Consider the following 22,635-nt stretch of genomic DNA (forward strand, 5'->3'; position numbering starts at 1 on the left):
TTTCCCCAGGGCTCTGGGTCCGTTTGGGGGGTTTTCTGTGCCTGGCCAGAAGTAGCCTTGGCTAGCTGTGTCTGTCGAAGAGGCCTTGACTGACAGCCTCTCTGCTCCGGGTTGTTCGGCAGCATAAGGGATGTGTGTAGGAACACGGGGACACGGGGCGCTCGAATTAATTGGCACGTAATCCGGTGAATTTTCACAGACTGCACACATGGAGCAGAAAGCAGAAGCTTAGAGAAATGCCAAGAATCCCTCAGTGCCCTGTTCCAGCCTGCCCCAAGATTCTGACACCTCACAGTAAGTACTAGATATTTTATTCTATTTAAAGAATGGTTTGCAAAGCAGAGTTCTAGATGAGGCAGGGGGGGAGAGATCTTCAGGGTATGGGTTCACACTGCAGGTGGCTACAATGGCTGGTGGTGGGCCATGCCGAAGCTAAAGCCATGTACTTTATCTAGTACTCCAGTGTGAGTTCAGGAACCCACGTCCTCGGGCAATTTGAGTTTGTGTAACACACTACCTGTATATGTAAAGTGCTTACCCCTTTTATCACCATTTATTTGCTAAATACCGATATCACGTATAAGACTGTGAGTTTGTCCAGGGCAGGACTTTGTCTCTCTGCTTTCATTCCTATAGTCCCTGGTACACAGTTGGAATTCAGCTTATGCAGAACTAACAATGCACTCACTGTTGGATCTTGGGACAGGAACTGTTGGTTATAGAAAGGTCTGTTTACAGCAATAAAGGTAGGAGGGACAAGAAGGGATGTTTAAGAGAATCAGCATTAATGAAGCACTTTCAGTGGTCAGGCTTCTTAATGTACCATTGTCTCATTTCTAAATAACAACACAAGGAGGGGAAGCAAGAGTTTTATTTAATTATACAACATTGTCCTGTCTAATCCTCTTCAAAACTCTGTGAGGAAGGTACCACTGATACCCTTTTAAATATGAGTTCAAGGAAGTGGGAACCAGCCCTAGGCCATATATAGATATCAGTGAAGTTCCAGTTTAAATCCTGCTGTGCTTGCCCCTCCTGGGCTGCAGGGTGTGGGCTAATGTGAGAGGTGAGTGTGTGAGGAGTGCAGGGAGGGTCCTGGAGGTGCGGTGCAACTTGCCTGCTGGGAGTGTCTCTGCAGGGCCAAAAGCCTTGACCTTTCAGGGTTGCCTGGATTTCAGCTTGGGCTGTCTGGAGTTGAGATTCTGAGGGCAGGAGTGTGGTGGGTCTTGCCAGTTCCCGCCTTCCTTCTCTGAGCAAAAAAGTAGCTAAGATGAGGCTGAGGGCCCTGTGAGTCCCTGCCCCACAGGCAGGTGCAGTGGGGGCCTGGGCTGTGCTTGCTAGCACAGGTGCCTCTGCCACACTTGATCTTGTGGCGGTTGCAGTGATTAGTAAAGTGGGTTCTTTGCAGACCCCTGGGAAGTGGCATTTCTCAGCTTCCCAGTTCCACCTGTGGTATGATGGCATGCCCCTGAGGGATCAGTGGGAACTATGCACAGGCATCTAAAGATAGGAGAAAATAGTGATTGTTAACTAGCCTCAGGCTGGCGGCTGTGCTGGGTTAGTGAGGAGTCCCCGGCCAACCCCCACAGCACCTTCAGGCAGAAGTGCTCTTTGTTCATCGCTGTGTTACTTTATTGCTTTCTGTCCCTGAGTTACAGCTACCCCGAATGGCTTAGAATTTTCTCAAGCATGTAATTAGAGGAGTGGCTGTGAATCTAGGAAACAGTTTGGTCTTACTAAGGTAATCATTAAAAGTCCCTGAAAAGCATTTGTAGGTCAATTTTTCACTAATTTTTGCTCACTGTTTCCTCCGGTTTGTTACTCCTCTTTGTGAATCGCCTCCCCGTACCTCCCCATGACATGGTCATCTTGGAATTCACTTTGGAAATGAAGAGCATGTCTACCTCTCTGGGTTCCACTTTGGTGAATGTCACAGGCAATCCCTTCTTTACCAGTTGGGCGGTTCCATGCATGGTATTTCATGAGCACATGAACATTTTGTCTTGCTGAAGGAGGCTTGTTGGCGTTTATCCAGTGAATACTGTGTATCAGTGGTTGTGAACCCTTCTTCCTCTGAGACCTTGGAACTAATTGGGGTGGTTCTGTGTGCCTGGTTAATGACGTTTCCCTCTTTGGTAACAAGGAGTGATACAGTTAGAAGCATACAGGCTTGGCTCTGTTCACACCAAGCATTTTTAAACAAACTAGCCTTTCTAAAAAGTCCAGCATGCAGACCCTCCCAGTGAGGGTTGTGTACGTGAGATGAGGTTCTCTTGGCTCTGGTGTTTTGAGATGTTTGGACCTCGTGTCATCTGAGGACATTGGCATCCAACCATCTGGCATCCAACCATCTCAACAACTAATGAAATTGATCATTTTAGCAAACTGTTCTTATTTATTCATTTGTTATCTTTAGAACTCAAAAGTTTGGAGCTTTGCTTTAGTTTCAAATGATGCTTACCTTATTTCTAAGTCTGACAAAATGCATACAGACTCTCTCATTGAAATCAGATGCAGTTTAAGGGTCTGTTTTATAAGCTGTTTGATAGAACAGGTCTGTTTGTGTCTTCAATGAATGAAGAAAGGTGAAAATATTAAAAGATATGACTGTCCTTTTTTTAAAAGTTTTCTTATTTCTTTGAACGGCAGAGTTAACAGAGAGAGGAGGAGAGACACACAGAGATCATCCAACTGCTGGTTCACTCCCCAAATGACCCCAATCCCCGAGATTGGGCCATGATAAAGCCAGGAGCTTCCTCTGGGTCTCCCATGTGGATGCTGGGGCCCAAGCACTGGGGCCATCCTCTGCTGCTTTCCCAGGTGCATTAGCAGAGATCTGAATTTGAAAGTGAATTAGCCAGTGGGTCTCAAACCAGCACCCAAATGGGATGCCTCAGGCAGAGGCTTAACCTGTTGGGACACAATACCAGCCCCATGACAGTTTTTTATGTATGTCCATCAAAATCTATTTGAAACATGACAGCATGTTAACTGTCAGTTTTCAAAAAACCACATGCACAGAGGAACAAATGCACACACAGCACTGTAGCCAGGCAGCCACAGAGTGACACAGTCTCAAAGTCCCATGTGCACGCATGCAAGGCTGGCTGTGCTCGTTGGGTTTTCCAGCTTCCTGCGGAGGAGCAGTAATCCCCATAACTTAAGCCCAACCTCTTATTTCTTTGGGCTGGGGCAAGGGGATTCATGAGAACTAGATCAGAATGAATGCTAACTCACATTACTCATTAGCAGTTCTCTTTGGTGTATACCTTAGTTCCTTTATACCATTTTAAGGTGAACATTCACTAGCAGCACATGTGCAAAGTTGTGCAGCCAGCACTGGCATCTGATTCCAGAACTTTCTTCTCACTCCTCAACCCCCAAGATACATCGTCGGCTGTCACAGACAACTTGACAAAAATAAGCTGAATCCAGGAACAAGAGCTTCTTTGGATATGACTACACTAAGTATCATGAGAGATTTGCCAGGAGTGATGGATTCACTGGTTTACAATATGCCTCATTGGAACCCAGGGAATGTTTTTTACTCTGAGATTAGAGGGCTGTCAGATCCAATTTAAGAGAGGTAATAGAATTACCTCTTAAAAACCTAGAATTATCCCAGCATGTAGGAGTAATACCTCCAAAAGGCTGTTTGTTATATGGAACTCCAGGCACAGGAAGTATGCTTTTGGTGAGAACTGTTGCTAGTCAGCTGGATTGTAACTTCTTAAAGGTTGTATCAAGTTCTATTGTAGACAAATAGATTGGTGAAAGTGCCTGTTAGATCAGAGAAATGTTTTATTATGCCAGAGACCGACCATCAAACATGCATCATTTTTATGGATGAAATAGATGTGATTGGTGGTCGTCGGTTTCCTGAGGGTACATCAGCTGACAGATTAAGAGAACTTTAATAGAGTTGCTAAATCAAATGGATGGGTTTGATACTCTGCATAGAGTTAAAATGACCATGGCTACAAACAGACCAGATACACTGGACCCGGTTTTGCTACATCTGGGAAGATTGGACAGAAAAATACATATTGATTTACCACATGAACAAGCGAGGTTAGATATATTGAAAATCCACACAGCTCCCATTACAAAACATTATGAAATAGATTATGAAGCAAGCATGAACCTTTTAGATGGCTTTATTGGAGCAAACCTAAAGTGTTTGTACTGAAGCTGGTATGCTTGCAATTCGTGCTGATCATAATTTTGTAGTACAGAAAGACTTCATGAAAGCCATCAGAAAAGTGGGTTATTCTGGTTGGCACCATGGTTCATTAGGCTAATCCTCCGCCTGCGGCACCGGCACCCCGGGTTCTAGTCCCGTTTGGGGCGCTGGATTCTGTCCCGGTTGCTCCTTTTCCAGTCCAGCTCTCTGCTGTGGCCCGGGAGTGCATTGGAAGATGGCCCGAGTCCTTGGGCCCTGCGCGCACATGGGAGACCAGGAGAGGCACCTGGCTCCTGCCTTTGGATCAACGTGGTGTTCGAGGCCGCAGTGGCCATTGGGGGGTGAACCTAAGGAAAAATGAAGACCTTTTTCTCTGTCTCTCTCTCTCTCACTGTCCACTCTGCCTGTCAAAAAAAAGGTGGGTTATTCTAAGAAGCTAGAGTCTAAATTGGACTGCAAACCCGTATAATTTACTGTCAGTTTTTTGATTGCTGCATGGCAGACATTGGCTTAATGTAAAAATAAAGCTAAGCAAACAATGTCTGTACTGGCAATGATCTCATTAAAAATAAGAGTAAAATATGTATGAGTAACATAAATTAGTATATAAGTCAGTGACTCCACTTTTAAGATGGGTACAGAAGAAATCGGTATGTTGTTCATGTATTTATTGCAGCAGAAATTAGAAAAGAAGAATGTGTTGAAGCTTTTCATATTTGCTATGTGAACATTTTGTAAAACATTGAAAATGGTCTGGGAGTAGTACAAGAGAGTATTTCTTATGATTTATATCATTTGAGTATTTATTTAGATAGGCTATGGGAGGAAGTGAAACATCAGACCTTTGATATTTAAGATCCTCCATAATATGTTGCATTAATAGTCTTTTTTTGACAGGCAGAGTTAGACAGTGAGAGAAAGAGACAGAGAGAAAGGTCTTCCTTTACATTGGTTCACCCCGCAAATGGCTACTATGGCTGGCGCACTGCGCTGATGCGAAACCAGCAGCCAAGTACTTCCTCCTGGTCTCCCATGCGGGTGCAGGGCCCAAGCACTTGGGCCATGCTCCACTGCCTTTCCAGGCCACAGCAGAGAGCTGTTCTGGAAGAGGAGCAACTGGGACAGCATCCGCTGCCCCAACTAGGACTAGATTGCCGGTGCCATAAGTGGAGGATTAGCCAAGTGAGCTGGGCGCCGTCCAACATTAATAGTTTTTCAAAACTGTTACTTAGGAACCCAAGAATCTGCACAATAAATTTGATTTCACCACCAAAATGTATCTTCAACCTGCCTATATCTGCCACCACTCTAAGCCAAGGCAAAGCTGAACTCTGTTCTTGCATGGCTCATAGAGCAAGTGCCTACATAAATTCTGTACCCTGGATGCCACAAATGCCTGGTTATAACCCCAACCGTAGCCCATCCCACCATAATTCTCTTGACTGAATTCAGTGACCTCTGAGCTGATTTCTTCTATCAGTAATCTTTTCCTCTGTAATATGTTTTCCACTCAGCATCCAAAGAAATCTTTCTGTACAAATGTATTTTTAAAATTGTTTGAAAGGGAGGGAGCTGGTTGGGAATGGATAGGAGGGAGAGAGGAGAGAGGATGGAGGACAGAGGACAGAGGACAGAGGGGAGGGGAGAGGGAAGCAGGGAGAGGAAAAAGGGGAGGGAGGAGGGAAGAGGGGATAGTAGAGAGGGAGATTCTCCATCCACTGGTTTATTCTACAAATATAACCCTGTGACTTGACTCCTTGTGTGTGGCTGCCTACTTTGTGCTATCCTTGATGGATTCTTTGTACTTCTCTTCCTTCTCTCTTACTTGTGCATTACCTATCATTTCAGACCACATCTGAAATGCTTTGCTCCTTTTGGGTGCCCCATTTCTCTTGAGGTGATCTTACTCTTGTGGCTTCAACCAATGTTTCTATGAGACTACCTTCCAAAGTAGTGTCTCCATCATCAGCCTTCACCATGAGATCCAAATCTCCATTGCCACCTGCCTGTTAGAGACACACACTTGAGTGTCTTGTGGGTACCACAAACTTCCTCTTCCCTTTTTTTTTATTTCTTATTTTTTAATTTTTTTAATTTTTTTAATTTTTATTTTATTTTATTTTTTGACAGGCAGAGTGGACAGTGAGAGAGAGAGACAGAGAGAAAGGTCTTCCTTTGCCATTGGTTCACCCTCCAATGGCCGCCGCGGCCGGCGCGCTGCGGCCGGCGCACCGCGCTGATCCGATGGCAAGAGCCAGGAGCCAGGTGCTTTTCCTGGTCTCCCATGTGGTGCAGGGCCCAAGCACCTGGGCCATCCTCCACTGCACTCCCTGGCCACAGCAGAGAGCTGGCCTGGAAGAGGGGCAACCGGGACAGAATCCAGCGCCCCGACCGGGACTAGAACCCGGTGTGCCAGCGCCTCTAGGCGGAGGATTAGCCTAGTGAGCTGTGGCGCCGGCCAATTTTTTTTATTTTTGACAGGCAGAGTGAATAGTGAGAGAGAGAGACAGAGAGAAAGGTCTTCCTTTGGCTGTTGGTTCACCCTCCAATGGCCGCCGCGGCTGGCGCGCTGCAGCCGGCGCGCTGCGGCCGGCACACCGCGCTGATCCAATTGCAGGAGCCAGGTACTTATCCTGGTCTCCCATGGGGTGCAGGGCCCAAGTAGTTGGGCCATCCTCCACTGCACTCCCAGGCCACAGCAGAGAGCTGGCTTGGAAGAGGGGCAACCGGGACAGAATCCGGCGCCCCGACCGGGACTAGAACCCGTTGTGCCGGCCCCACAAGGTGAAGGATTAGCCTAGTGAGCCATGGCGCCGGCCTCCTCTTCCCTTTAAACCTGCTCCACACATTGCACTGGATCTCTGCAGTGGTGGCTCCATCTGAGTTGCCTTCCAAGTTGGAAAGTTTGGCGGCACCCTATTTCCAACCATCTGTCTCCTAGTAGTCACCAAATCAATACCAGTGGTGTCTCAGGACCTATACAAGCACTCAGACCAAAGCTGAACATCTGCTGATAACTATTACTTCTGTCTGGATTCTTTCTTCCAGGCTTTTTCTGCTTTAGGCCTGCATACCACCTGCATTTTCCTAGAAATCACATGTGACTCTGTCTGATCTTTTCTCATCTCTTGCATACTTGCCAAAGCCCTAATCCCTTAGAGGGGATTCCAAGGGCTCATTCTCAGGTCTGTTCACAACTTCCTATTCCAAGCCGCCCTCCTCCCAAACAGCCCCTGCTTCTGTCATGCCAGACTTGTCATGGTTCTGCATATAGGCAGTCACTACTTGATGTTCCTCAATGTTTTCAGCTTGAGAAACTCCTAGCCATGTTTCAAGATATCCAACTCAAGGGTCTTCCTTCTCTTTGATACTTTTCTCTCATTCCCCCAGGCAGAGCTATCATATCCAGAGCTTCTGTAACACACTACCTATATACATAACGTACTTAACCCATTTTATCACCATTTTTTTGCTAAATACCCATATCTTGTATAAGACTGTGAGCTTGTCCAGGACAAGACTTTGTCTCTCTGCTTTCATTCCTGTAGTCCCTGGTACACAGCTGGTGTTCATATATGCAGAACTAACAACACACTCACTGGTGGGCCTTGGGACAGGAAGTGATGGTTAATGAAGGGTCTGGTCACAAGAACAAAGGTAAGAGGGACAAGAAAGGAGATTGTAACAGAGTGGCATTCATGAAACCCTTTCTTTTTTTCCAACTTTTATTTAATAATTATAAATTTTCGGGGGCTGGTGCTGTGGCTCACTTGGCTAATCCTCCGCCTGCGGCGCCAGCATCTCATATGGGCACCGGGTTCTAGTCCTGGCTGCTCCTCTTCCAGTCTGGCTCTCTGCTGGGCCCAGGAGTGCAGTGGAGGATGGCCCAGGTGCTTGGGCGCCTGCACCCGCGTGGGAGACCAGGAGGAAGCACCTGGCACCTGGCTTCAGACTGGTGCAGTGCACCAGCTGTAGTGGTCATTTGGGGGGGCGAACCAATGGAAGGAAGACCTTTCTCTCTGTTTCTCTCTCTCACTGTCTGTAACTCTACCTCTCAAATAAGTAAATAAAGTCTATAAAAAATAAATAAATATAAATTTCCAAAGTACAACTTTTGGATTATTGCAGTTCTTCCCTCTGTAACCTCCCTCCCACCCGCAACCGTCCCATCTCCCAGTCCCTCTCCCATCCCATTCTTCATCAAGATTCATTTTCAATTATATTTATATACGGAATATCAACTCAGTATATACTAAGTAAAGATTTCAACAGACTGCACCCACACAGACACACAAAGTGTAGAGTATTGTTTGAGTAGTAGTTTTACCGTTAATTCACATAGTACTACACATTAAGGACAGAGAGATCCTACATGGGGAGTAGGTGCACAGTAACTCCCGTTGTTGATTTAACAATTGACACTCTTATTTATGATGTCATTAATCATGTGAGGCACTTGTCTTGAGCTGCCAAGGCTATGGAAGCCTCTTGAGTTCACCGGATCCGATCTTATTTAGACAAGGCCACAGTCAAAGTGGAAGTTCTCTCCTCCCTTCAGAGAAAGGTACGTCCTTCTTTGATGGCCTGTTCATTCTGCTGGGATCTCATTCACAGAGATCTTTTATTTAGTTCCTCTTTTTTTTTCCAGAATGTCTTGGCTTTCCATGCCTAAATCACTCTCATGGGCTTTTTAGCCAGATCCGAATGCCTTAAGGACTGATTCTGAGGCCAAAGTGCTGTTTAGGGTATTTGTCATTCTATGAGTCTGCTGTGTATTCTGCTTCCCATGTTGGAGCATTCTCCTCCTTTGTAAGTCTATCAGTTATTGTTAGCAGACACTAGTCTTATTTATGTGATCCCTTTGACATTTAATCCTATCATTATGATCAATTATGAATTGAAACTGATCACGTTGACTAGTGAGATGGCATTGGTTCATGACACCTGGATGGGATTGAATTGGAATCCCCTAGCACGTTTATAGCTCTACCATTAGGGGTAAGTCTGAGTGAGCAGGTGCCGAACTGTACATCTCCTCCTTCTCTTATTTCCACTCTCATATTTAACAGGGATCACTTTTGAGTTAATTTTAAATGTCTAAGAATAATTGTGTGTTAATTAAAGAGTTCAACCAATGATATTAAGTAGGACCAAAAAATACAAAAATAATAAAATAGTAAGTTGTTCCTTGACAGTCAGGCAAGGGCTGATCGGGTCATTGTTTTGCATAGTGTCGGTTTCACTTCAACAGGTTTCCTTTTAGCCCTTTCAATAGTCAGGCTTCTTAATGTACCATGTCTCATTTCTAAATAAGAACACAAAGAGGGAAAGCAAGAGTTTTATTTAATTACACCACATTGTACTGTCTAATCCTCTTCAAAGCTCTGTGAGGAAGGCACTGCTGATCCCCTTTTAAATATGAAACTGTATGAGGTGGGAACCTGCACTAGGCAATATATCAAGAACAATAAAGCCCCAGTTCAAAACCTGCTCTGTTTGCCCCAGAGCCATGTTCCTCCTGGGGTTGGAACCCTAGGTTCTAGCAGTTAGAGACATGGGGTATGAGAGAGGTGGTAGCTGGTGAAAACTGGTGGTCCTTTTCTTTGGGCTTACCTTTGTTGGGTGCATCACCACAAGGACTTGTCCTGTGTCACTAAGGACATTTCATACTAACTCTGTGGCCTCATGCTGTGATTTGTTAATATAGGTCCTGTGTCCTGGTTCACACTAATGGTCATCTTAAGATTTACTTTGCTGTTCTAGTGTTTTAAGGTAAAATTTGGTTTACTGATCTGATATCTGTATTCCTTAATATATACCTGTATAGCAATAAAATTCCTCATGTGAAATTAGGCCTGTCAACATGGAAAACTCTAAGGATGTACCCACTACTGGGAACATACTGAAGGAAATTAAATCATTATGTAACAGAGGGATGCACAAGCCTATGCTTATTGCAGCAAGATGCACAATAGCCAGGCTATGCAGTGTGTATATGTATGTATGGTATACATAGACCAGAACTTCTTAATTCACTTTTCAGTTGATCAGCATTTTGATTGATTGAAATATGCCTATTGAAGCCATTTACCCATTTCTTGAGTGGGTGGTTTGTTTTGCTGTTGTTGAGTTTCTTGAAAATATCTGGTAGTAAACCCTTTATCAGCTGCATACATTGCAGATTAAGTTCTACCATTCTGTTAGTTGCTGCTTCACTTTGTGGAGTGTTTTTTTTTTTTTTTGGTGTCCTCTTCATTAATCTTTTATAGTTCTCAGATATTGGACATCCTTGGTTAAATTTATTCCAACCTATTTTATTTTCTTTGTAGATATGTGAATGGGATTGGTCTTCGAAATCCTTTCTCAATCATGACCTTGTCTGTGTATACAAAAGCTGTTGATTTTCTATCCTGCCACGGTACCAAACTCTACTCTTGAGTTTTGATATTCTTTTAGTGGAGTCTTTTGGATCTCCTATATACAGGAGAATAGAAAATGTCAAGAGTGACCTCAGAGGATACCTTTCTGTATTCTGTTTTGCTTTGTGGAAGACACGATTTGTCCTATTTCAAAGGCAGGGCTAGAATGTGGAGGGCAGAGATGGGGAAGCAGACCTGTGTTCGGTGAAGAACTCTGCAGATCACAGGTATTTCTACCCCTTGTGTGAATGGGTACATAGTCTGAATAAATAAATTACAAAGATTTCCTCATGTGCAAGTCAGAGATAATGCCACACAGAATGTTTGTAAGGAAGAAGAGAATGAATGGGTACCAGAATCTTTTCTAAGACTGAGTTAAATTCTTTTTCAAATTCTGTGTTAATGGGGTATGTAATGCATATAGTATCAAATTCTAGATAAACTCAAGTAGTTGGCCTTGATGTAGTATTTTCTTTACAATGAGCTAGGTTTTACTTTTTAAAAAAGTCTTATTTATTTATTTGAAATTCAGAGTTACACACAGAGAGGATGAGAGGCAGAGGCAGAATGGCAGAGAGAGAGAGAGGGAGAGGTTATCCATCTGCTGGTCCACTCCACAGTTGGCTGCAATGGCTGGCGCTGAGAGGATTCAGGGTGAGGAGCTAGGAGCAAGGAGCCTCCCTGGGGTCTCCTGCATGGGGACAGGTCCCCAGGACTTGGGCCATCTTCGACTGCCTTCCCAGACCATAGCAGAGAACTGCATCAGAAGTGGACCAGCTGGGACTCGAACCGGCGTCATATGGGATGCTGGCACTGCAGGCAGTGGCTTGACCCGCTATCCTCCAGCGCCGGCCCCTCCCAGAAGCTGTTCCCCCTGGGATCCAGCTGTCTGCTAACATGCCTGGGAAAGCAGAGACGGCCCAAGGACTTAAGCCCCTGAACCCAGAATGGAGTACCAGAAAAAAGTCCTTGGCTTCTTCTTTGGCCTGTCCCAGCCCTGGCCTTTGTAGCCACCTGAGGGGTGAACCCGCAGATGGACGATCACTGAGAGAGAGAGAAAGAGTGCTGGCGATGCCCCCTGCACTGCTTCTCTCCCCAAACGGCTTTGACGGCCAGCACTGGATCAGGCAGAAGTCAGGAGGCAGGAGCTCCATTCAGGACTCCCACGAGGGAGGGAGGGAGGCAGGGAGGCAGCGAGCCAGGGTCCAGAGTACCCAGGCCTCAGCGGCTGCCTCCCTGGATCACAACCTGGAGCAAGAGCAGCTGACTGAGGCGGGCCTGTGGTTTCGGGCGCTGGATGCGGCAGCGCACAGATGCGTCCCGTGGCGCCATGGCGATGGCCAGTGAGGAGTGCGCCTGCGCCTGGTGCTTTGACCCGGAAGTGCACCCACAGGCGTGGCCGCTTCTGCCCTCAGTGCATGGGTGCGAGTCAGGGCCGTGCCCACTCCTGCCCACGGCTTGAGCGAGCCTTGAGGAGCCGTCTTTGACGCTGGTGGCCAAACCTGAGGAGTCCAGGGCCTCCCAGGCTCAGGCCAGGATCAGGTGAGGCTGCGGCCCGAAGCGGCCGCATCAGTTCCTTGGGCTTCTGGAAACTTCCAGGCGCGGTCCTCTGCTTCGGCCCCTTCCCGAAGACTACACCTCCGGACTCGGTTCCTGTTCCTGAGGAACAGAAATGCTCTTTGTGAGGGGATTCGGCACGGTGGACTTCCCGTCACGGGGTAGGCGTGGCTCGAGGTGCAGAGTGCGGGGAGGGGGTGTGTGTGGGGTGTCACTGGGTAGAAGGTGGAGGAGAGGGAGGATAAAGGAGAGGCGGGAGAAGAGAGGAAGTGGAGAGAATGAAGGTGGGGAGGCGAGGAAGGGAGGGGGAGAAAGGCGTGTGGGGGAGAGGAAAGGAGGGAGAGAGTGACGGGAGCCCCGGGGGTTGTGTGGGAGGGGGGTTGGGAGCTGGGTCAGTTTGGGGGGTTTTCTGTGCCTGGCCAGATGTAGCCTTGGCGTCCGTAGAAGAGGCCTTGACTCACGGCCTCTCTGCTCCAGGTTGTTCAGCAGTGTAAGGTTGTGTGTGCAGGAACACGGGGGCACGGGGTGCTTGAATTAATTGGAATGTAATCCAGTGAATTTTCAGACTGCACACATGGAGGAGAAAGCAGAAGCTTAGAGAAACGCCAAGAATCCCTCTGTGCTCTGTTCCAGCCTGTCCAAAATTCTGACACCTCACAGTAAGTACTAAGTATTTTTTTTTCCTATGGAATAATTGGTTTGCAAGGCAGAGTTCTAGATGAGGCGGTGCAGGAGAGATCTTCAGGGTATGGATTCACACCCCAGGTGGCTACAATGGCCGGCGCTGGGCCAGGCGGGAGGTGAGGCCAGGTACTTTATCCAGTACTGCAGTGCGAGTTAAGGTGGCCCAAGTCCTTGGGGTGCTTCCTCTGCTTTCCTAGGCATTTGAGCAGGCAGCTGGATCTCAAGTTGGAATAGCCTGGGTTGATGGGGGGTGGGGGGTGGGGTGGGAGCAGCCGTGGCATAGTGGATGAAGCCACCCCTGCATGTACCAGCATCCCACATGGGCGTTGGTTCGAGTCCCAGCAGCTCCACAGAGTGGATGTGCCATGTGGGTCTGAGAAGAGTGTTGTGTTGCGGTGCTGTGGACAGAGCATCCTCGAAGGATCCGTTCAACACTTGGTTGATTCAGGTGCTGTTCTGTTCAGCTACATCCTTACTGATGGTCTGACTGCTGATCTGGTAACGAAAGAGATGTCTTGACGTCTGTGAGTGTAATAGTGCCTTTGTTTATTTCTCTTTGTAGTTTTAACAATGGTTGCTTATGTATTTTGGGATGAGGTTTACTTTTGGATTCACTATCCTACTCTGTTGAAATGTGTTTCTTCTGTTGTTTCAGGAATCCCAAAGCAAGGTCTTGGTTATTGTAGGTTTATTGAAAGTCTGCAAAGACAGTTGTCATTTCACCCAGTTCCTTGTTTTTCATGGTGAAGTTGATAGTCAATTGTCTTGAGTTTTCCTAACTACATTCATGTTTGTTTTTTTTTTTTCTCAAAAACCTCTTGCTGGAGGTTTTTTTCCGTTGGTTGTTTTTTTTTTTTGTTTTGTTTTGTTTTTTATTTAAATGGTGTTGAACCTAGAACCATTTTAGAAGAAATGTTATATTAATAATATTCAGTCTTCCAGTCCAATACACAGCGTATTTACTTAGATCTTCTTTAGTTTCCTTCATCAGCATTTTAATCTTCAGCCAACATGCTGTGTATTTTATTGATAGAGTTTTCATTTCAGTAGGCTATTTTAAATTTCAAATCAGTGTCTACCTGTTGATGATGGTACTATACAATTGATTTTTTTAAAACTTTTATTTAGTAAATATAAATTTCCAAAGTACAGTTTATGGATTACAATGGCTTTCCCCCATAACTTCCCTCCCACCCACAACCCTCCCATCTCCTGCTCCCTCTCCCATTCCATTCACATGAAGATTCATTTTCAATTATCTTTATATACAGAAGATCAACTTAGTATATATTAAGTAAGGATTTCATCAGTTTCACCCACACAGAACATAAAGTGTAAAATACTGTTTGAGTACTACTTATAGCATTAATTCACATTGAACAACACATTAAGGACAGAGATCCTACATGAGGAGTAAGTGCACAGTGACTCCTGTTGTTGACTTTACCAATTGACACTCTTGTTTAAGGTGTCAGTAATCTCCCTAGGCGCTAGTCATGAGTTGCCAAGGCTATGGAAGCCTTTTGAGTTCGCTGACTTCAATCTTATTTCGACAAGGTCAGAGTCAAAGTGCAAGTTCTGTCCTCTCTTCAGAGAAAGGGACCTCCTTCTTTGATGGCCGGTTCTTTCTACTGGGATCTCACTCACAGAGATCTTTCCTTTAGGTTGTTTTTTTTCTTTTTCTTTTTCTTTTTTTTTTTAGCCTGAGTGTCTTGGCTTTCCATGCCTAAAATACTCTCATGGGGTCTTCAGCCATATCCAAATGTCTTAAGGGCTAATTCAGAGGCCAGAGTGCTGTTTAGCACATCTGCCATTCTATGAGTCTGCTGTGTATCCCGCTTCCCATGTTGGATCGTTCTCTCCCTTTTTGATTCTATCAGTTAGTATTATCAGACACTAGTCTTGTTTGTGTGATCCCTTTGACTCTTAGACTTATCATTATGATCTATTGTGACCTGAAATTGTTCACTTGGACTGGTTAGATGGCATTGGTACATGCCAACTTGATGGGATTGTGTTAGAATGCCCTTGCACATTTCTAATTCCAGCATTTGGGGCAAGTCAGCTTGAGCATGTCCCAAATTGTACATCTCCTCCCTCTCTTATTCCCACTCTTATATTTAACAGGGATCACTTTTCAGTTAACTTTAAACCCCTAAGAATAATTGTGTGTTAATTACAGAGTTCAACCAATAGTATTAAGTAGAACAAAAAAATGCTAAGAGGGGTAAAGTATGAAATTGTACATCAACAGTCCGGACAAGGGCTGATCAAGTCACTGTTTCTCGTAGTTTCCATTTCACTTCACCAGGTTTCCTTTTTGGTGCTTGGTTAGTTGTCACCAATCAGGGAGAACATATGATATTTCTCCCTTTAGGACTTGCTTGATTCACTCAGCATGATGTGTTCTACATTCCACCATTTTGTTGCAAATGACCGGATTTTATTGTTTTTGACTGCTGTATAGTGTTCTATAGAGTGCATGTCCCATAATTTCTTTATCCAGTCTACTGTTGATGGGCATTTAGGTTGATTCCAGGTCTTAGCTATTGTGAATTGAGCTGCAATAAACATTAAGGTGCAGACAGCCTTTTTGTTTGCCAATTTAATCTCCTTTGGGTAAATTCCAAGGAGTGGGATGGCTGGGTTGTATGGTAGGGTTCTATTCAGGTTTCTGAGAAATCTCCAGACTGACTTCCATAGTGGCTTGACCAGTTTGCATTCCCACCAACAGTGGGTTAGTGTCCCTTTTTCCCCACATCCTCGCCAGGATCTGTTGTTGGTAGATTTCTGAAAGTGAGCCATTCTCACCAAGGTGAGGTGAAACCTCATTGTGGTTTCGATTTGCATTTCCCTGATTGCTAGTGATCGTGAACATTTTTTCATGTGCCTGTTGGCCATTTGGATTTCCTCTTGAAAAATGTCTATTGAGGTCCTTGGCCCATCTCTTAAGTGGGTTGTTTGTTTTGTTTTGTTTTTGTGGAGTTTCTTGATCTCTTTGTAGATTCTGGTTATTAACCCTTCATCAGTTGCTTAGTTTGCAAATATTTTTTCCCATTCTGTCGGTTGCCTCTTCACTTTCCTGACTGTTTGCCTTGCAGTACAGAAACTTCTCAATTTGATGCAATCCCAATAGTTGATTTTGGCTTTGACTGCCTGTGCCTCCCGGGTCTTTTCCAGAAACTCTTTGCCTGTGCCAATATCTTGAAGGGTTTCTCCAATGTTCTCTAGTAACTTGATGGTGTCAGGTCGTAGATTTAGGTCTTTAATCCATGTTGAGTGGATTTTTGTGTAAGGTGTAAGGTAGGGGTCTCGCTTCATGCTTCTGCACGTGGAAATCCAGTTTTCCCAGCACCATTTATTGAATAGACTGTCCTTGCTCCAGGAATTGGTTTTAGATCCTTGATCAAATAAAAGTTGGCTGTAGATGTTTGGGTTGATTTCTGGTGTTTCAATTCTGTTCCATTGGTCTATCCATCTGTTTCTGTACCAGTCCCATGCTGTTTTGACTACAACTGCCCTGTAGTATGTCCTGAAATCTGGTATTGTGATGCCTCCGGCTTTGTTTTTGTTGTACAAGATTGCTTTAGCTATTCGAGGTCTCTTGTGCCTCCATATAAATTTCAGCACCAATTTTTCCAGATCTGAGAAGAAGGTCTTCGGTATCTTGATTGGTATTGCATTGAATCTATAAATTGCTTTTGGGAGAATGGACATTTTGATGATATTAATTCTTCCAATCCATGAGCATGGAAGATTTTTCCATTTCTTGGTATCCTCTTCTATTTCTTTCTTTAAGGTTTTGTAATTCTCATCATAGAGATCTTTAACATCCTTGGTTAAGTTTATTCCAAGGTATTTGATTGTTTTTGTAGCTATTGTGAATGGGATTGATCTTAGCAGTTCTTTCTCAGCCGTGGCATTGCTTGTGTATACAAAGGCTGTTGATTTTTGTGCATTGATTTTATACCCTGCTACTTTGCCAAAATCTTCTATGAGTCCCAATAGTCTCTTAGTAGAGTTCTTTGGGTCCCCTAAATGAAGAATCATATCATCTGCAAAGAGGGATAATTTGAGTTCTTCCTTCCCAATTTGTATCCCTTTAATTTCTTTTTCTTCCCTAACAGCTCTGGCTAAAACCTCAGGAACTATGTTGAATAGCAGTGGTGAGAGTGGGTATCCCTGTCTGGTACCAGATCTCAGTGGAAATACTTCCAACTTTCCCCATTCAATAGGATGCTGGCCGTGGGTTTTTCATAAATTGCTTTGATTGTATTGAGGAATGTTTCTTCTATACCCAGTTTGCTTAGGGTTTTCATCATGAATGGGTGTCGTGTTTTATCAAATGCTTTCTCGGCGTCTATTGAGATAACAATATGGATTTTCTTCTGCAGTCTGTTAATGTGGTGTATCACATTGATTGATTTGCGCACATTGAACCATCCCTGCATACCAGGGATAAATCCCACTTGGTCTGGGTGGATGATCTTTCTGATGTGTTGTTGCATTGTATTGGCCAGAATTTTATTGAGGATTTTTGCATCTATGTTCATCAGGGATTTTGGTCTGTAATTTTCTTTCAATGCTGCATCTTTTTCCAGCTTAGGAATTAAGGTGATGCTGGCTTCATAGAAAGAATTTGGGAGGATTCCCCCTTTTTCGATTGTTCTGAATAGTTTGAGAAGAATTAGAGTTAGTTCTTTAAATGTCTGGTAGAATTCAGCAGTGAATCCATCTGGTCCTGGGTTTTTCTTTGTTGGGAGGACCTTTATTACTGTTTATTTCTGGTAGATTTCCCTGTTTGCTGGCATACACGTCCTTGTAGTACTTTCTGATGATTCTTTTTATTTCTGTGGTGTCTGTTGTTATTTTTCCTTTTTCATCTCTGATTTTATTGATTTGAGTCTTTTCTTTTTTTAGTTAGTTGTGCCAATGGGGTGACACTTTTGTTTATTTTTTCTGAAAACCAGCTCCTCGTTTGGCTGATTTTTTTGTAAATTTTTTGGAGTCAATCCTATTGATTTCTTCTCTGATTTTAATTATTTCTCTTCTCCTACTAGATTTGGGTCTGGTTTTCTGCAGTTTTTCTAGATCCTTGAGATGAATCGAAAGCTCATTTATTTGGTGCCTTTCCAATTTCTTGATGTAGGCACCTATTGCTATAAACTTTCCTCTCAACACTGCTTTTGACATATTCTATAATTTTTGATATGTTGTGTCTTTATCCTCATTTACTTCCAGAGAGTTTTTGATTTCTCTTTTGATTTCTTGAATGACCCAGTGTTCATTCAGGAACATGTTGTTCAATCTCCATGTGTTTGCATATGCTCCAGGGATTCCTGAGTTGCTTATTTCCACCTTCATTCCACTGTGGTCTGAGAAGCTCATGGTATGATTCTAATTCTTTTGAATTTGCTGAGACTTGCTTTATGGCCTAGTGAAGTGGTATTGGATATGAGAGCTTATCATTTTCGTTGTTGGAGGATTTATAACTGGATTCAATGTCTTGAGTAGATACAGGTGGATATTTCAGAAAGTCACAGGAAGCTGAAGTGGAAAGTTTATTGTGGAGCAGAATAAGTGTGTGTCAAGAGGCCAGACGATATGTCCTCACCAGGCTCTAATTTTTTATTTTATCTTGTTTCATAAGTGAGAGATTTGCAAAGTACTTTATTTTTGGTTAACAGCTCTTTTTTTTTTAAGACTTGGCATACATCTCCCCACTTTCTCCTAGCCCGTATAGGGTGTCTGATGAGAAGTCAGATGTGATTCTAATCAGAGATCTTCTAAAAAGGGTCTGGTGTTTCTCTTGTATGATTTTAGAATCTTGTCTTCATGTTGGAGTGTGAAGAATTTGACTGCGGTGGGTCACAGTGAAGATCTTTCAGGTCGTGTGTATTAGGACTTCCATGTGCTTCCTGTGCTCCAGCGTTCCTTTCCTCAAATTAAAAAAGTTGTCTGTAATTACTTCAGTAAAAGGCCTTCTTGTCAACTGTCTTTCTATGCCTTCACTTACTTGTTCTGATAATATCCCTTAGCTGAGGCCTAACAGTAAAAATATTCTTAGTGGGTGACATGCTAGGGAGAGAATGACAAGGCCTATTCAGAGCAGCTGTCACTCCTGCTGCAGTCCCTCGGCTCCAGCTCCCAAGCAGTTGCCTGGCCAGAGGAGGATAGGGCAGCCCATGCAGTGACAGGTGCCGATAAAGTGTGTGCTCCCTGTTGCCACTACCACCGTGTGTCTGGCCACAGTTGAACCGTGGTCCCAAGGCTGGGAATGGCATCCAGGAGAGGAGTGATGCATACCACATTTCTGTTGGCTGCAGACCAGTGCAGTCCCTGCATGCTGTTTCACACCAGGAAGAGCAGGGCTCCTGCTGTGGCAGGGGCGAGAAGCTCTGTGGTGCATCCTTGCTTGGCCTAGGAGAGAAGATGAGCTGTTATGACAGCTGTGTCACTGGCATCTGGTGGCTATGCCAGGGCTGGGTCTTGAATTGGTTCCCTCTGAGCAGTGGCTTGCACTGTCATCGCACTGCTCACACCGCCTGTGGTTCAGACTTGCAGCCCACCTTTGGCGGGATCTGTGGTCTGTGTGGTGGTCTTCATGTCCTCAGCTGCCCTGAGCATGAGCCCCCCTGGGATCTGTAGCTACTCTGGTCAGGTCTGAGTGTGGTTTGGTTGACTCTAGGGGGACAGACTTTAACAGAGAGGATCTGCAGCTTGAGCTATGAAGGGCAGGATTTAGGGAAAGGATAACTCTTCCCTGACTGAGTGTCCACCAGGACAGACAGGACAGAGTGTTGGCTCACGTCTTTGCTTGGGATTTCTTCCAGCCATGCAGCTTGACTTGTGTTAAGGTGGTGGGCAAGGGGAGGGTCTGGAGGGAGATACTGGCCTTGAACACAGGTGGTCCCCTTGCTGAGATACTTACTGCCAGGGAACCACAGCCGTTCTTTCTTTATCTGTCACCACAGGGCCACACTGACTCATGGAAGCAAGAAGCCAGAGGCCCTTATTCATTCATTCCTACCGTACCCTCCCGTGTTCCTCTGTGTGCATTGCACATGTGTTCCCAAAGCGCTCTTGCTACAAGGCTCTGCCTGGATGCAGAGGCCCCCCACGTGGAGCCAAGAAGTCCTTGTAATTTGTTGTCTGTCAAGGTCACCTGATGGCATTAGTGGCTATACTAAGTGGCACCAGGTGTCCTACACTTTTCCCAGCCTGCCTCGCTGGGCTGTTTAATGGTGAGAAGGAGGGAATGTAGAGGGCACAGCCCGGTGGGGCAGCTCCCTGCACTGGTCTGCAGCCAACAGAAATGTGGTATTTTTCTTCTTCAGCCCCTTCTGGAAGCAATGGCTGTCCCGCCAGCAGACCAGGCCCCCTTGGAGGTGAGTGACGCGTGGCTGTTGCGGTTTCCCGCTGGGGGTCTTGGCTGCAGGCGTGCCTGTTGCTCGTGTGTCCCGAAGGCGCAGGTATAGTCGCGGTCGGTTGTGCTGTGTGGACAGTCTGGAAGGGTCCCCAGTGTGCGAGCAGCTGTGTGAGAGCAGAGGTGGCTCGGTCTCCTCCCTGAAGGGCCATGCATTCCCTTCTGTTTGCTTTTTGAGGGCCCAGCTGCCCTGCTCTAGACCTCTGAGACTGTTGATGGAACGAGAGCAAAAATGCATGTCTGTGTCCTGGTCAGGACAGTTTCGGGTTCCTGGCATTGGGTGTGATGTTAGCGCTCTGTGGGTTTTTCATGAAAGAGCCTTGTCAGGCCGAGGTGTACCTTCCGTTCCTAATTTGATGATTTTTTTTTTTTAATATCAGAGAAAGTAATGGAAGTTTTTGTGAAATAGTTTTTCTGTGTCTTTAGGGATAATGTGTGGCCTTTTCTCTTCTTGATTCTGTTCTGGGATATATTGATTTTGTATGGTAGCCATCCTTGAATTCCTGGAGTAACTCTCAGTTGCGCACTGTGAGCTAAGCTTTGGTTGTGCTTCTGGATCGCATTTGGCAATTTGTTCAGGATTATGACAGATTCATGACAGATTTTTTTTTATTTATTTATTTTTTTTATTTTTATTTTTTTGACAGGCAGAGTGGACAGTGAGAGAGAGAGACAGAGAGAAAGGTCTTCCTTTGCCGTTGGTTCACCCTCCAATGGCCGCCGTGGCCGGCGCGCTGTGGCCGGTGCACCGCGCTGATCCGATGGCAGGAGCCAGGAGCCAGGTGCTTTTCCTGGTCTCCCATGTGGTGCAGGGCCCAAGCACCTGGGCCATCCTCCACTGCACTCCCTGGCCACAGCAGAGAGCTGGCCTGGAAGAGGGGTAACCGGGACAGAATCCGGCGCCCCGACCGGGACTAGAACCTGGTGTGCCGGCGCCGCTAGGCGGAGGATTAGCCTAGTGAGCCGCGGCGCCGGCCATGACAGATATTTATATGCCACTTTCTTTATTATGTGTTTGTTTTTGATGTTGGGATAATGCTGGTCTGATGGAAGAAAATTGGATGTTTTCCCTCTTAATCTCCTTTTTGGAAGGATTTGTGAATCATGGATTTTAATTACCCTGTAACTGGGAGTTCTCACTGGTGAAGCCTTGTGGTCCTGGAATTATATTCATTTTTTGTGTTTGGTTTTTGGTTTCCCTGCTAATAGAGTCTCATTTCAATTTAAAAGTATATTCACAATTTCTAGTTTGACTACATTCATTTTGGGGGCTTATTTCTTTCTGAGAATCAATCCACTGTATCTACATTGACCAAATTCTTGTGCCTTCATTTTTCCATAGTGTTTTTGATTATTATTTTAGTAAGGTTGTTAGTAATGTCCTCTCTGTCATTTCTCTTGTTAAGTTATTTGAGTCTGTTCTCTTTTTTGCTTGTTTCATGTGTATAAACGTAGTGTCAGTTTCACTGAGTTTTCAAGAACTGTATTTTGGTCTCACTGAATTTTTGTTGTGATATTTTCTATGCCGTTGACTTTATTTCTGTTTGAATCATTTTCCTGCTTCCAGTTTCTTAAGATTTACTTTACTGTTCTAGTGTTTGAAGGTAAAATTGGGTTTATGGATCCGATGTCTGTATTCTGTAATATATACCTGTAGAGCAATACAATTTCTCATGTGAAATTGGTCCTGTCAACATGGAAAACTATATGGGTGTACCCACTACTGGGAACATATTGAAGGAAACGAAATCATTGTGTAGACAGAGAGGCTTTCACAGGCCTATGCTTATTGCAGTAGGATGCACAATAGCCAGGCTATGCAGTCTGCAGACGCATGTATGGTGTCCATAGCCCATAATGTCTTTATTCAGTCTTGAGGTGATCGGCATTTTGGCTGATGGCATATGTTTGCTCTTGTGAATTGAGCTGTGGTAAATGTGGGGTCAGAGAGAACTCTTTTTTTATGCTGATTTCATTCCCCTTGGGTACATTCCCAGGGCTGGAGTGGCTGGCTCATATGCTACGTCTGTATTCAGATTTCTGACTTATCTCCATACTGTCTTCCACAGTGGTGATACCAGTTTACATTCCCACCAGCAGTGGATTAGGTTGCCATTTCCCTCACATGCTCAAGTCCATTGTAGAATTGATTTCCATTTCCCTGATGGCTGGTGATCCTGAGCATTTTTTTTATTTTAATTTTTATTTAATGAATACATTTTTCCATAGATACAACTTTTGGACTATAGTGGTTCTTTCCCCATATGCCTCCAACCCCCATCCCAGCTCCCATTCTCGCTCCCATCTCATTCTTCATTATGGATCATTTTTAGTATGACTGTATATATAGAAAACCAATTCTATGC

General features: G+C 44.8%; 1 pseudogene; it reads left to right on the forward strand.

Moving 5' to 3' along the window:
- Positions 1-1,561: 1,561 nt before the first annotated feature.
- Positions 1,562-4,652, forward strand: LOC149120374 (26S proteasome regulatory subunit 10B-like; annotated as a pseudogene).
- The last annotated feature ends 17,983 nt before the right edge of the window (positions 4,653-22,635 follow it).

This window comes from Oryctolagus cuniculus, chromosome 19 (genome assembly GCF_051225735.1).
Source record: "Oryctolagus cuniculus isolate XC-2025 breed Fujian yellow rabbit chromosome 19, ASM5122573v1, whole genome shotgun sequence".
NCBI classification, from domain to species: domain Eukaryota; kingdom Metazoa; phylum Chordata; class Mammalia; order Lagomorpha; family Leporidae; genus Oryctolagus; species Oryctolagus cuniculus.